Here is a 10848-nt window from a genome sequence, read left to right on the forward strand (position 1 = left end):
TCTTGAATGGTCGTTACCACGGGATGTAGTTTCAAAAATGCTTAAAAGATATCTATTATGGTATGTTGCTTCTCCAACTAGGCAATGATTAATTCTACAAAAATGACTCAGTGTCCTAAAGCTAATAGAGTTAAGTTTGTTTATCCCACTTTTCATTATAAAGCTTGGATTTTCTTTGGGAAAAGAGTTGAGTTTTTTTATACCACTTTTCATTATAAAGCTTGGATTATCTTTCGGTAAAAAAAACCCTCAAAACAAAAAACCACAACGTACCAAAAATTAACAAGATTGACCCAATTACCAACCTAATATTTCTTACAACAAGGCATATTACGTTCGTAAGAAAAAAAACTAAATTTGTCTGACTGCACATTTAAGTCTATGAAAAACGAAATAAAGCAATTAAACTTGACGAGGAAAATTTCACTTTCTTTTTTCTACTTAAGGTATTACTACATGTACATGTATTTCTCAGATGACATAAGCATAATAATCATATACACATGACTGCGATTTCGCAAGTCCCTTATAGTTAATGTTGGTATTTTTGTTGAATTTAACTCCTAATATACATTTTAAAGCAGGGTTCCTCTCGTGAAAACCCCAATTAAAAAGTGGAAGCGGGACCGGAAAAAGAGTACCTTTTTAGTTGTGTGATATCTCCTACAACATGGGTTTAACCGTGGATCAATGTTGATTTTTATACTTTATAATTTATAATATCAAATTAAATGGCGCAATATGGTAGCGATCAAGTCAGACTCTACACGCTCTTTTGTTAACAAAGTAATTGACATTTAAATATAAAGTTAATTTTTAAAAACCTTTTTACACTGTTTTCAAGCTTTTTTCAAGGTTTTTAAAAAAACTTAAATACTCTTTGTACGTAAATGTCAGGCGATGAATACAAATTTTTATTACCTGATATGTTTATTTTAGTACTTGACAGTGCGTACCACCTAATGCCAGTAATTTTTTAATTTGTATTTTCTCTGTTGTCATTTGTAACCAAAAAATCACTATCAGAATACTTATTTATCAATATTCAAAGTACCTCGTAACAATATCCGTTTTTAGCTGACTTAGATAAAATGCATTGTTTGAGTAAATACAATATTATGTTAGGTTATCGCCCTGACAATATTCCGATAAACATACATAAAATATGTCGTTAAAATATTTACAGAGCTGTCTTTAGTATTTACATTTCAGGTAGCACATCATAATATTTAATGTAATTATATCAGCTATGATTGATAAAGATGTTCTTATATGATTTACAAGAATTTTTTCCCGCATATTTTCATTTAAACGAAGTTGAATAAGATTATAAGAAGATTATAGGTTATGCCGAGGAGGTAGCAACCAAACAATACACCCCCTTTTAGGAACGACATCTCAATGATAGGATCCGGTCTCCATGATTATTACCGAGGCGAAGCTAAGGTTGACAATGTTTCATCGATGGATAACAATCCGTCATGTAAACAGCAAAACAGTACGTTACAGTAATTAGAAAAACAACAGAAATAAAGCAAGACGTATCTTTTATTTTGACAGTCTATGGAAACGTTCTGAGGCCAAAACGTAGAACTTAAGCATTGTCTTTAAACTTATTGATGAAAATTCAATTCATAGTCCTTTAATTTATTGATTTTAAATGGTCTGCACGAGAGGATGACATTCAAAAAATTGTCTCAGCTGAGCCATGGGATATAGTAAATTATCTCCCTCGTATTAGCCAATCAAAATCTGGCATTTTAATGTGAAGTATAATAATGATAATTAATGCGTTCGACATAGTTCTACAGTTGTAATCCTTATAAGTGTTTCGTTGGAATGATATGTTTTTTTTCCTTGGCCTTTTTCACAATTTTTAATTTTTGGCTCGTTTTTCGATTAAGATGTCATCACATCTAACGACAATCTATTTGGTCTGTTTATCCCATTAGCAAACAAATAAAATATTTGTTATTGATCTATATGTATTTGAATACGTGATATTTATATCCTGTATGATATTGTTAAATATTTATATTGAGAATCATTCCATAACACATAAATAAACGATTAATTTGATATGATTGCGTTTCAATTTGGCAGTGCCTAATGTCTGGCTGTAATGTCATGATGTACTAATATTTACTTGTTGGCTGTAATGTCATGATGTACTAATATTTACTTGTTGGCTGTAATGTCATGATGTACTAATATTTACTTGTTGGCTGTAATGTCATGATGTACTAATATTTACTTGTTGGCTGTAATGTCATGATATACTAATATTTACTTGTTGTATATATACAGGTTGCATTATAATGAACCATTCATTCATATAGTTAAATATTATTCAACCCCATTCTAAGTGATTGTTTGTTATAGTTTAGCGCCACTATCCGTACATAGGTACAAATCAGAAAATTCTTAACTATTTACACACGTGATTTTAAGATAGGACACGCTGGACAGTACAATTTAAAAAAATAAGATAAAATAAAAACTATTTAGCAATGTGTTTGTCTCAGTGGATTTATTGCCACGGTTTAAACAAATATGTCTTATTTTAATGTGTTTAACACCTCTGTTTTTTATTTGTATAATTTCTGAAAATGAAAAACAAAATATGCATAAATTTTGATTGTGAGATTTGGATGAATGCCATTGTTTATATAAGCTTACGGAATCATGGTGGTTGGTTTTATTTGGTAACTGACGAACGATTTTTCCGGCGGTAAATCATCGTAATTTAATATGTTACTGGGAAACTATGTTACATTCCGGTAGGAGGAGATGGATCGTAACCCTTTGCTACTGAAGATGGGCCCTTCCATGCTAGCAATGATGGGCCCTTCCATGCTAGCGAACATGGACCTTCCGTGTTGTGAATAATCTGAAGTAGAAATCGAACGCTTGTTAAAATCGCCCACTACTTAAAAGATAATTTAATTTTGAACGCTTAAAAATAGAAATAGCTTCTTTTTAAAGGTATGTAACAATTATATATTGAACATGAAACTAATTTGAAAAGTTGAGTTCGTATTACATTGTAGCATTGACATAACAATATTGTCGGAATTTCAAACAAAGGTTACACGAAGTAGATTGAAATTACATTCAAATAAATGCTTACTACATAGAGTTCATGATCAGCATTTACAAAACAAAAAACAAAAAAATGTTTCTGTCTCTACAGTACTGAATTGTCGCTTTTTATTTATGCCTTTGTCTATTCGGAATTAGCATACTAGTAAGTACATTTGTACTTGGTCATTTCTGTTGAAGCTCAGAATATGTCTAGAATCTGAGCTAATATTATCAGATACATTTGTACTATAACTATAATAGTACAATTGTAGTATAAATATGCATGTATAAATTATTTAATTGTAAGATATTTTTACAGGAGAAAAAAAAGACATCTTCTTATATCTATCAACTTTTCGATTGAAAAACTTTCCCTTCACCAATTAAGTCGACTTCCCATAGCTTTACAAATGAAATTCGAAAAGGTGTACGATTATGTTGTTTTTGAAAACAAACATTTCTTGCCGTCTAGAATATGACACTAAAGACATACACGTCAGTATCGTTCATATAGTAAAATGGAATACCGTAGACTGAAAACGTTAATGTCCAGTTTTGTATTTCTTGTTACAATTCCAAAATCTTTTAAAAATGCATAAGAAATGAAGACTTTTGTCCTATCCTTATTTTTTTCAGTTATTGGAAGAATTACCATAATTGTGAGGAAGATATAGAATCGGACTTAATATGACATATCAACCTTTTTTAAAGACTTACTTATAACTTTATATTGGACAAACTCAATTGTTAAATTCCAATCAAATTTTATATTCTTATGTAACAGTTTGCATCGCAGTTTAATGAGTGAAGAATGCACAAAAATGTACAATGTTTCTTATTAACGCCACTGGTATGAATAAACAACAAACCTACCTTGCTATTTTAATCCTTAAAACCAAAGAAGTTCATTTCATTCCTGAAAATGAAAGTAGATTCTGTAAATTCCAGAAAGCGGCCACAGATGAATCGATCAACTAACCGTACAATTTATCCTGATTTAAATACTTCATGTTACCTGTTTAGGAGTGCTGTAGCAATTGAGTTTAAACAAAATTTTTAAATTACACTCGAGTTTTTCTTATCAAAAAGAAAATTTTGACATTTAATGAGGTAGTTTTGACAGGGGAGATCAAATAGTATGATAATAAAACTGAGATAATAATAAAGTTGGCCTTAAATGGAACGGTACATGTATAATTATTGAGTAAGACAACGGTTGAAGACATTACATATTGATTACATTTTAAATAAAGTACACTATAATTACTGAACATTCTAAATACTTATTTTCGTAATTGTTTTAATTATAATTGTATCCGAACAATTTCCTATTTCAGCACGTTACCGACTGCATGTAATCAAAATGTTCTTATTAATCCAATTAAAGTCCTATGGGACATCATGTACTAAGTATACAGTATTTTTTTGATTTTTTCAGAATCATTATAACAGTGTATTTTTTACTATTGTTTTATTGGAATGAATCCTTTGATTTATGCATACTGCTCTTGTAAAATGTCAACATTAACAAGAACTTAGAACTTTTGGACAGTGATAAAAATACCGAAAAACAACAGAAGCGAGTCATGGTATAAAATTCAACAGATGATGTTGTTTACTTTCTACCAAGGTACTTCTGTTTTATTTTTCTTATTTGGTACTCTCCATCCTTTTCCATTCGATTTACTAGAATGCAATAAATTTTAGAAAGTTTATTCATATAGTGTTTTATGGATGGGCGGAAGAGAAGATTGGGTGCAAATTTGCTTTGCAATTTTGTTAGTCCTTTTCCGCTAAATTGTCCCGTACCACAAATGGAGCTACCACTATGAAATTTGTGAAAAACCTGGAATTTTTAAGAACTTCAATTACGGTAATGAAAGTGAAAACAACATATGATTTCCCGGTTTTTCCAATCTATGGAAAAAGGACATTTATCACGTATATTTAAAAACTATTAAATATATAGTAAAGCATATCGTAATGTATTTAAAATCCATCATATTTATTAACTATCGTATGAATTTACAATTCACTAGCTATGCACGTTAAGATGCATTGAAGTATGCAAATATAGATAATAAAAATAAATCAAATGGTAATGTATGTTTAAAAGGCACAACAGAAATCCTCGCCCGACTATTGATCAAACCAATGTTTTGATTGCTTCAAATTGGTAAGTTAACGTGGGTATGCAATCGACACTAGTATTGAAAATCTAGACTTTCTGAAAAAGGAAATAAAATCCCCGCCTTTGTTGTTTATGGAGAATTCTTTGTATAAGTTTGCAAATACCAGTGTTGCCAATTTACTAATATTAACGGGATTTAAATTTAAGAAAATTTAATGTAGCACATTGAATAGTTTTGAAAAATAAATTAGATATACATTGCGTAGGTTTGATCATCGTTTATTACTTACATACAATTCGATAAATTCGTGTAAAATTCATCAGAAGGTTTAATTTCTTTTTTATCCCATTTTTGCTTCGTTACTTATAGTGGTTTATGCTTTTTAAGCTTGCCAAACATTTGACTTTGAGTTTCGGAAGAAGCCATTCAGAGAAATAACAAATACCAGGTTTTACATTTTTTTTTTAATTCTATCTTCGCATTTGAGTCGAGCTCGCACACACTTGGTGGGTATTCAACTGTGCTGGTTTATGCATTTTAGAACTCCGTTGTAAAAGCTGGGATAGAACATAGTATAATAGTCCCAGGTAAAAAAAATCGCTTAACTGTTATATTTTGTTTAAATATTATTGAATAAAAATTTGTAAGCTACATGCCCATTAAATTTTGAATATACATGTAATGCAAATAGAATGCGGAAAACTATATCAAATTCGACGCAATAGTAAGTGCAATAGATATTTTTTCTAAAAACAAATATAAATTGTCGCTCACCTAGGTCTATATGCATATTCAACAATATGGACTAGAATAGAATTCATGACAAAAATCTCTTTTGTTAATCTTATATTGCTGATAATTTTTATCTGCATACAGTTTCTCTCTGTCTTTTTTCTCTTGCCAAAACCACAAAAAAAGGTATACAAATTGTCATTTAAGAGCAATTACTACTACAAAGAGTCTACTAAAATTTCGTCAAAACTTGACTTATTTGTAGATCTTGTCTTGCTGATAATTTTTAGACTATTTTGAGTGTCTATCTATCTTTTATAGCTTTCAAGATAATAGGCGAAAACGTAAAATATTTGTAAAAATCGCCAGTAGAGAGCAAGAACTCCAATAAGGAGTCGACAAACAATTTCGGCTATGTTTACTTATTTGTAGATCTAGTCTTGCTGTTCATTTTTTGCTTTTTAAAGCATTATAGTTTTCAAGATGAGACAGAACACTAAAAATGGGTAAAAATTGTCATAACAGAGCAATAACTCCAATAAGATGTGAACTTAAGATTTTGGCCAGTAGAAATTTTTGTAGATTTTGGATTGCTGATCATTTTTGCTTATTTAAGTTTCTATCTATCTATCATAGTTTTTAAGGTGTTTGGTAAAAACGCAAAAAAAATGGTGAAAATTGTCATTAAAGGGTAATAACTTCAATAAAGGGTCGTAAGATGATTTCAACCCTGTTGACTTATTTGTAGATCTTTACTGTCTGATAAGTTTTGCTTATTGAAATTTCTATCTATCTATTATAATTTTTCAGATATTAAGCCAATTAAAACGCAAATAAATTGGTAAAAAAAGTCATAACAGGGCAAAACTCCAATAAGGAATTGTCAGACGATTTCAACAATGATGTTTTTTGTAGATCTCGCCTAACTGATCATTTATGCTTATTTAAGTTTCTATCTATCTATTATAGTTTTTAGATACTAGACAAGAGCGCAAAAAATTGACAAAAAGCACCACTAAATGGCAATAACTCCAATGAGGAAAGATCTGATTATTTCGACTATGTTTTGAATTTGTAGATCTTGTCTTTCTGATAATTTTTCCTCATTTAAGGTAGTTCTGGGGTATACCGCCATCTTGAATTGTACAATCTCAGTAAATAATCGGTCTACTTCTCTGTCCAAATCTGCAAGTTTGAAGACAGATTTTCAATGTATAGGTTACAGTGTTTATTTAAATAAAAAAACTTAGTTATTCATTGCATTATTGAAAATGTTTTAACAAATACCAAATATTTGTGCTTTTAGAATTAATTTTTCAAATAAGCCATTTAAGGGGAGATAACTCTTTTAGTAAAAAATTATACTGGCCCCGGTGCCATAAAACATTTTTTTTCTGAGTAAAAACATATTCTCAGAATGAATTATTTTACTCAGCTAAGAATGAGCACTTTTTTATCCGCCATAAAAAATTTCCTCAACGTTGAGAATATTCTCAGCTGAGAATTTTTTTTCTCAACTGAGAATTTTTTTTCCAGTGATGTAAGCGGTAAAATAGATGTTTGGAAACTAAAAAGAGTTCCAAACTTCGCTAAAACGCAGTTTGATCTCTTTAGCAATAATGTAAAACATAAAAAGATGATAGATACAATGACAAGACCGTAATGAAAAGTAAAATTTTGTAAGCATCTGTTACCACAGTCCTGACAAAAAGTCACAGGATATAAAGTTTGAATTTATAAGAGAAAGATCTTGAAATATTTGAGTTATTTACCCGTAGCTTCTTATAAATATATATTACTTTTTATATTTCTTTATTTATCTATATTTAATTTTTTATAAAGATTAAATGTAATCCTCGTTGACGTTTACGCGAAGAGTGCTTTCTTTCACGTCCGCACTTCTACCGAGTATGGCATGCCAAATAAACATTTAAAATAGTTATTACTGATCAATAACATACATTATGTATTCAGACGACATAAGAAGATACCATGTGACAATTCTTACTTTTAAGTCAATTGTTTATCAAAGTGAAACAGAGCTGCTTTTTTCTTAGATCTACAAACAAACAAAAAAACAAAACATAACAAAAAAACAAACAAACAAAAAAACAAACAAACCGGATATTGAAAGCCAGTAAATAATTTTAATAATTTTAAATTTCATATTTTCGGACAATGTACATGTATATATTGTTTTTATCCTGAAATTTACACTCAACACTTGAAACTTTAGTTGTTAAAATCTAAATCATTGTCTCTAATTTTTCAAAGAAATCGACATAGTTTAAAAACGGACCGCGAAGAGGAACCCAAAATGAACTGGTATGCAAAAAGAAATATCAACATTACCGCTTGCTCAACATGGAAGAGGGGTAACAGGAGACTTTATTTGTACAAGTACAAATAAAGCAAAAAATTATTTGTGTACCTGTTATTTGTACAATAGTTGGCTGATTGCAGGATAAATAATTTTAATCCGTTTTCAATATTCAAGAAATGTAACTTTTAATATTAATATAAATTTGATACAGAATTAAATACGATTTAACAATTATGCAAGTAGTCATAAAAATTGCTCTGCATAATGAGTTTAATATCATATTGCACAGGAAGAGAAAAAATGAAAGTACGACGTCGTGTGAGAAGGCATGGCATATATTGTCCATTACATTTATTAACAACACCTTGTACAAATATTCTCTTAAAAAATAAAAACAGTTTAATAGAACAAACAAAACTATCCGTCACAATGATATATGAGGGTCTTGAAAAGGGGGAGGGTGTTCTATTTTTCCGTATCCTGTAATTCTATTGGCCATTATTCTCTATTCTCTGTTTTCTGTAAAATTCGTGTGTTCTGATCGTGCATATCTCTATCATGATTTTGATATGATAGATGTTTTGTCTATATCAACGATCGACATATGTATGACGACACTACCCAGTAACACCCCCCCCCCCTCCCCTTTTCTCCTCCCCCGAATATCTCACTGTACTGCACAAATGATACATTTATCAGTTTTGACTAATATCTGTTCAAAACCAAACAGGGGGAAATTATTTTACTTTCATTGTAATAATTTGGATATCTGAGATAATAAACAGAAGATAGGGTGAAGTTAGGTATATTTGATTATAGATATAAGAAGATGTGGTATGAGTGCCAATGAGACAACTCACCATTCAAGTCAAAATTTATAAAAGTTAACCATTATAGGTCACAGTACGGTCTTCAACACGGAGCCTTGGCTCACACCGAACAGTAAGCTATAAAGGGCCCCAAAAATTACTATTGTAAAACCATTCAAACGGGAAAACCAACGGTCTAATCTGTATAAAAAACGAGAAACAAGAAACACTTATGAACCACATCAACAAACGACAACTACTGAACATCAGATTCCTGACTTAGGACAGGTGCAAACAAATGCAGCGGGTTTAAACGTTTTAATGGTACCAAACCTTCACCCTTTCTCTGAAACAATAGTGTAACATCACAACATAGAAAGACACACTATAAAATATCAACTGAAATAGCTTAACTCAATCAAAGGACATATTAACACCATTGAACATACACTGAACAAATAAATTTGACCTATGATACAATGTAAATACAAAATAAATAAACTAAGGGAAGAATAATAAAAGTAACATGTTATATCGGTATGAAATGTTAAACAATTAAAGAAAAACAATATGCTCGAGCAAAAATATCAGCCATTTGCAATAACTTTAAACACAGGTAAATAAAAATAATTTTGTTGTTAGGTATACGTGTACAGTTCCAATAGAGAAAGGAAATATTTTTACAAAATAAATAATTTTGATGTTCATAGTACGAAGTGAAAATTTATAGTAATACGAAACACTGATCAAAGCTGGTATATAGACCAGATATAACCCTGAATAACATTAAATAACAAAAAAGCAATACAATTAGTAGCAACAGTTCAAATAAATAAGAAAGTACGATTTGAGAGTACTCGCAGTTACTGACAGCTAGTTAAAAGCCAAAACAATTAATAATAAAAAATCATGCATCAGAGACTAAAATCAACTAAAACACATCCCAGGGATTTAGTATTTTAACGTCAAGGACAGTCAAAGAAGACATGACTAGTGCAATGCCAAAAATAAATGTATCGACAGACAGTAGGATAGTTAGGAGTTTAACCTCTTTATAGATCAAAACGAACGTATACATGTATTTGGTTTGTAGATATGAGGTACCAGTACTGCAAAAAAAGTAAAAAGTAGATTTAAGAGAGATGAATCTAATAGAAAAAAAATCGACCACCTGCACTAGATTTTATCCTTGATAAGCCCAACTGTCCAACAAAATATAAAATATTGCCTATTTATCAACTATTTTGGAGAATATTAAAATATATTTAACATTTATTGGTAGTGAACAAAAAATGCTATAACCCCAAAAATTCAAAGACAACTGTTATTCGTCCTCGAGTATTAGTCAAATAGCCCTTACCAAAAAAATTGTTGTTTTAAATTGCAATGAATTATGGATCTTACAAATATGAAACCGAAGACGTAATAAGCATGCTTGCGAACGAGAATTTTTGATTCTGCAATTCTATTAAATTCCCGTTGATTGTTCATTTATAAATTTTGAAAATATAAAGAAACTGAGATTTCAACTCGGGCAAATTTGACCTTCGACTCATTTAATTGGCGCTGATTTTAAAGTCTTTTTGGTCATATTTCTGATTTGTTGTTTTCAATTTGTTTTCCACTATTGCAGAGTTTTTTTGTTGTCAATGGTCATATTGGTCTGACCTCAGACAAGAAATGCTTTATCAGTGTTGTAATGTGTAATCATTTCTGACACAATACATGAGAAGTATGTAAGGTTGACTTTGTCTGCAATAGTGGACGA

The 10848-nt window shown here is 30.2% G+C and overlaps 1 protein-coding gene across 1 annotated transcript in view; it reads right to left on the reverse strand.

Moving 5' to 3' along the window:
• LOC127734635 (uncharacterized) overlaps positions 1 to 4128 on the reverse strand; it is a 30616-nt gene extending 26488 nt beyond the window's left edge. Inside the window, exon 1 of the mRNA XM_052244616.1 lies at positions 3958 to 4128. The gene's annotated coding sequence lies outside the window, so the exon portion shown is untranslated. The remainder of the gene's footprint in view (positions 1 to 3957) is intronic.
• Positions 4129 to 10848: the final 6720 nt, after the last annotated feature.

The sequence above is a fragment of the Mytilus californianus genome, unplaced genomic scaffold (assembly GCF_021869535.1).
Source record: "Mytilus californianus isolate M0D057914Y unplaced genomic scaffold, xbMytCali1.0.p SCAF_3, whole genome shotgun sequence".
Lineage (NCBI taxonomy): Eukaryota > Metazoa > Mollusca > Bivalvia > Mytilida > Mytilidae > Mytilus > Mytilus californianus.